The sequence below is a fragment of the Odocoileus virginianus genome, chromosome 10, assembly GCF_023699985.2.
Source record: "Odocoileus virginianus isolate 20LAN1187 ecotype Illinois chromosome 10, Ovbor_1.2, whole genome shotgun sequence".
Lineage (NCBI taxonomy): Eukaryota > Metazoa > Chordata > Mammalia > Artiodactyla > Cervidae > Odocoileus > Odocoileus virginianus.
In genome coordinates, this window is record NC_069683.1 from 45,425,725 (window position 1) to 45,431,566 (window position 5,842).

Genomic DNA, 5,842 nt, shown 5'->3' on the forward strand with positions numbered 1-5,842 from the left:
GCAGCTTCTCAAAGGAGTCAATGCAAGAGCAGACAACCTTTCCTTTCTTGACTGATGTGGGGATGGGAGGCCGGCCTGACTCAGCACAGCCCGGCTTCCCAGTTCATCTCCTAAATCAAAGCCTGTCTGGGGCCCTGAATCAGTCAGGATTCTCCAGAGAAATGGAATCAATAGATACTTACATAGCTAAAGGTGTAGATGACTCAAGGGACATGAATGTGGGCAAACTCCAGGAGATGGTGAAAGGCAGGGAAGCCTGGTGCACTACAGTCCATGAAGTTGCAAAGAGTCAGACACAACCAAGCGACTGAACAACTCATCTCACAGCTTTAAGGCTCCAAGGAGAAAATACTTTGTCAAATATAAAGCATTTTGCAAGCCCAAGGTATTCATCTTGCAAACTCATTCCTATTCATCTCTAACAACTTCTTATCCCTGACAAGGGAAGGGTTAAACCCACCATGTTATTTATTCACTTTCTTGAGTCCTAAGAGAAAGAGTGTGGCACAAGGCATACGCTGGGCCAGGGGCTTTGAAGACAGGAGCAGTAACACTTGTGTTTGAGAGACCTGGTTGAGAACTGGTACATTCTTCATCCTATGCTGAGGGAGAACCCTCAGCCTGTTGGTTTTCTCCACTCTTTGCCATTGCCCATCAGAAGGGGCTGCAGGTCTGAATGCGGTAGATCCAATGTGTTATCAGAGGAGCTTCCTGTCTGGGGGCTATGGAGGAACAGGTCTGTCCCAGGTGAGTTTTGTGCAGGTGAGCCTGGCAGCTAGGTCATGAGTGGGAGTTCAGAGCTCCCATCTGCCCAAGGACCATCTCTTCTTATTGGTGCTTCCCCACCACCATCAGCACATCCTTTTCTCTTGGCCTTCTGTTTCCCAGAAGCAGAAAAGAGAAGACATTTTCCTTCACCTAGGTCTCTATTCTGGCTCCTCCATCCAGTCACTGGTAGAGTGAAAGTTCAGGTAGAAACTTGTCTGGTTCTATGGCCAACATTGCCAAGGACATCCACTGCCTGGCTCTGACAGTGGTTTGGCATGATGGAGCATGGATGCCAATGGCACGATTAATGGGTGCCGAGTGGCCCAGGGCATTCCCAGCACAAGGGCGTATTGAGGAGATATGCATTGGAGTGGGATAAAGTAAACATCCAGGAGACAGGAAGGCAGGCAGCCTCTGCCCTCCTTTCCCCTGCTGACTGCAGTGAACAAGGGCACATTCACCCTTGCCCTCTGGGAGTGCCTTACCCCAATGTCCATCCTTGGGCATTTTCAATGCTGGGGGCTTCAGGTTGGAGGTGGATATGGTTTGGTTTCATGACACAGTTATGGTGGAGCAGATTCATTCAACCATTAACTCATTCAATAAATGCTTATCGAGAGCCTCTTCTGTGCCTATTTGCTGGCACTGTGTTAGATGTGAGAACCCAGGTCCCTTGCATCATGGAATTTACACTCTAATTGGGGAGGCAAGTGCGTGCATGTGAGCAAGATGTAAAGAGGAAAACTGGGTAGATCTGAGTCTGAGCCTTGATCTGTCATTTAGTAGCTGTGTGACCTTGGGCAAGTTACTTAACTGTGCTGAACCTCAACTTTTTCATCTTTCTAATTTCATTTAAAGATTAAAAAAATATTTCTACAATGCTGTGTGGGTTTCTGCCATACAGCAATGCAAATCAGTCATACTTGTGCATACCTCCCCTCCCTCCCTCCCCTCCCTCCCCTTCCCCCATCCCATCCCTCCAGATCATCGCAGAGCGCCAGACTGGGCTCCCTTTGCAACACAGCAACTTCTCACCAGATAGCCGTCTTACGTGTGATAGTGTATGCGTGTTGGTGCTACTTCCTCCATTTGTCCCACTCTCTCCCTCCCCTACTGTGTCCACAAGTCCATTCTCTATATATGAGTCTCCATTCCTCCCCTGCAAATAGGTTCATCAATAGCGTTTATCTAGATTCCATATGTATGCATTAATATACTATATATATATATATTTGTCTTTCTGACTTACTGCAGTCTGTATAACAGGCTCTAGGTTCATCTACCTCATCTTTAGAGTCAGGATAATGATAATATTGATTTCATAGGACTGTGAAGATGACTTGAAAGAAAGTATATGAAGTACACAATGGAATACTGACTCATGGCGAATGTACCCATGTATGCATTTTTGTTACTATTATTGTGAATATTGCACATTTAGAAATAGAAGTAAGAGACCTTTCTTTCAGTAAAGACCCTGAAGAGGCGATTCCAAAGCTGTATCTGCACCATATCACAGCCTTTAGTTGGTAAAACATCAATGCAGCCAACTCCTTGAGTGTTTGGTCCACAAAGGCTCTAACTGACACATTGTTTTCATTGGTAGGATCAGGTGGTTGTTTGAACTGGAGGAACTAATTGGTTGCTCTAATCGGATGAATCAAGTCATTGTTCTGGCATTCTGGTGACCAGGTCTAAGAATGCTCATGATTTTATCCAAGGCCTTCTCTTCCACAATGAGTCCTATGGCCTGATTTCGCCTTCATTTTAAAACTTTCAAAATATGTGATTGAGCGTGAAGACACACATGCACAATCACAGAAGCCAAGCAAGCTGATGATTATCCCTGCTGAGCTGGGACCAAGAGAACCCAAACTTAATGTTTTGCCAACAGCTTTTACCTCTTCTCAGCCAGTTCTTTTCCACAGCAGACGCCAAAAGAGTCAAATGGCATAGTCTGAGCTCGGTCACTTTCCTGCCAGCCATCGGGCAAGGCTCTGGCTGTTGGCACTACTCTGCTGCCCATCATGAGGTTGCATTGGCTCTGCCTAGCACAGGAAGGGGAGAGCTGGCATTGCCCAGCCAGTAGGTGCTTGAGGGAGAAGGCCGAGGAGGCTGGTTCCTGGCAGGCAGACCTGTTGCCGCTAAAACTTGGCACGTCTGGAAGGCTTTAGCAGTTCAGACAGAGAATTAACATAGAGGAAGTGCCCGTACGGCAACGCTCATCGGGCTCCTTGGTGCTGCCTGTAGAAGGATCTCTTCCTTGGCAGAGAGCTTGGTGCAACTCAGAGGCAATTTTATGTGAAGTGGGGTAAAGAGAATTCCAGCCTGACTATGACCCCCAGCATCTAAAGAGGTTCCTTCTGGGACACCTGACCACGCACGCGGGGGACCTACGTCTTCTGAGCTTTTCCAGGAGGGTGCTGCATGCTGTGCTCAGTCGCTCAGTCGTGTCTGACTTTTTGCGACCCCACAGACTGTAGCCCCCAGGCTCCTCTGTTCATGGGACTCTCCAGGCAAGATTACTGGAGTGGTTTGCCATGCCCTCCTCCAGGGATCTTCCTGACCCAGGGATCGAACCCAGGTCTCCTGCATTGCAAGCATATTCTTTTTTTTTTCCCATTTATTTTTATTAGTTGGAGGCTAATTACTTTACAATATTGTAGTGGATTTTGCCACACATTGACATGAATCAGCCATGGATTTACATATATTCCCCATCCCGATCCCCCCTCCCACCTCCCTCTCCACCCGATCCCTCTGGGTCTTCCCAGTGCACCAGCCCCGAGCACTTGTCTCATGCATCCAACCTGGGCTGGTGATCTGTTTCACCCTTGATAATATACATGTTTTGATACTGTTCTCTCGAAACATCCCACCCTCGCCTTCTCCCACAGAGTCCAAAAGTCTGTTCTGTACATCTGTGTCTCTTTTTCTGTTTTGCATATAGGGTTATGGTTACCATCTTTCTAAATTCCATATATATGTGCTAGTATACTGTATTGGTCTTTATCTTTCTGGCTTCCTTCACTCTGTATAATGGGCTTCAGTTTCATCCATCTCATTAGAACTGATTCAAATGAATTCTTTTTAATGGCTGAGTAATATTCCATGGTGTATACGTACCACAGCTTCCTTATCCATTCGTCTACTGATGAACATCTAGGTTGCTTCCATGTCCTGGATATTATAAACAGCACTGTGATGAACATTGGGGTGCACGTGTCTCTTTCAGATCTGGTTTCCTTGGTGTGTATGCCCAGGAGTGGGATTGCTGGGTCATATGGCAGTTCTATTTCCAGTTTTTTAAGAAGTCTCCACACTGTTCTCCATAGTGGTTGTACTTTGCATTCCCACCAACAGTGTAAGAAGGTTCCCTTTTCTCCACACCCTCTCCAGTATTCACTGCTTGTAGACATTTGGATAGAAGCCATCCTGACTGGCATGTAATGGTACCCCATTGTGGTTTTTATTTGCATTTCTCTGATAATGAGTGATGTTGAGCATCTTTTCATGTGTTTGTTAGTGGAGGCAGATTCTTTACCTTCTGAGCCACCAGGGAAGCCAGCAGGGGTAATAAATGCCATTTCTGAGCTTTTGGAAATTGGTAAGCTGGTGATGTCTTTTTAAAAGGATTTTAATCAATTTATTTGTCTGCTGTTGTGCCAGTTGTGGATGCAAGATTTTCAGTCTTTGTTGTGGTATGCAACCTTTTAGTTGTGTTATGCGAACTCTTAGTTGTGACATGTGGGATCTAGTTTCCTGACCAGAGATCAAACCTGAGTCCCCTACATTGGGAATGCAGTCTTAGCCATGGGACCATCAGAGAAGTCCCAAGCTGGTGATGTCATGAGGATGTTTTCTGCTTGCTCAGGGAGCCCTGTCTCCCCTCATCACCCCAAGCCCTGTGGGAGTCCTCGGCTGGGAGACAGACTGCTTGGCCAGGCACCTTTCTTTCCACCTGCTGGCAGAGAGAAGGCACTGCAAGTGGAGCCAGGAGATGGGCATTGCAGGACTGCTTTGTCTTGCACAAGCCCTGTGGGGTGTGGACAAGTTGCTTAACTTCCCCAGGTCTCAGTTCCATGGGCCTTACATATTATTGTGAGGACTGAATGTGGCGATGCAGGTGAAGGCAAACTGTACAAACTGAGAAATCTCAAACACAGGCAAGACATAGATGATGCTCTCCATTTGCAGTCCTTCCACCAGACTACCTCCTTGTGATTATTTTTTCTCATTTGATTTTCTTAGAAAGCTGATTACTTGGATAAAACCCTCAGGAGAAGCAAGAAGTCCATCCCTGGGGAGCCCTATTCCTGTCTGGCCCGCCTGTCTTGATCCATAGACTTCTCCGCACTCTGAAGCTCTCTGCTGCCTCCAAAGCCAATGCCTGGTCAGGCAGGGACTTGACAAGGGGAAGGAAGAGTGGAAACAGCCACAGAAATGAAAGATTAGAGATTCTCTTTCTATCCCTTTCTAGATTTCTTGTTTTGAGATGGGCAAAGCAGCCTGATTTATTTTTGACAAACGTCTCTGCATTATGAATTATATTGGGGATGGAATTGTTTCATTAAATCAAAGTTAATTTTTGACTTCTGTTCAAGGCGCCATAAATAATCAACTCCAGGGTAAGGTTATGGACTGAAGTCGCCCAAATTATGCTAATGAGGGTGATTAAACTTTTGAATTCTAAGTTTCTGTAAGAATAACAATCAGTTAGCATTTACATTTCTGCCATGCTCTAGGATTTGCAGCTTTTTCTGAAGCTGCTATTAAATATAAATAACAATACCAGTTTTTAAAGCCAAGTTGAACCCTATGGGGCATATTCTATTCTCTTTCCTGGGGTTCAGCTTCTGTGGCTGTGGAGGGGAGCTTAGGCTCCTTGTCTGAGGCTAGCAGAGATGGATGGGAGGGTGGGACAGAGTGCCACAGGAACTAGGCAATTTGCATTTGACTTGGAACTGCAAAGGCGTGTTCAAATTCTAAGAAACAATAATCCAATTTTGCGCTGCCCATTTGGTGAGGGATGTCAAGAATCCCCCATGGGCTTTAAAAATTCTACCCATGGTAT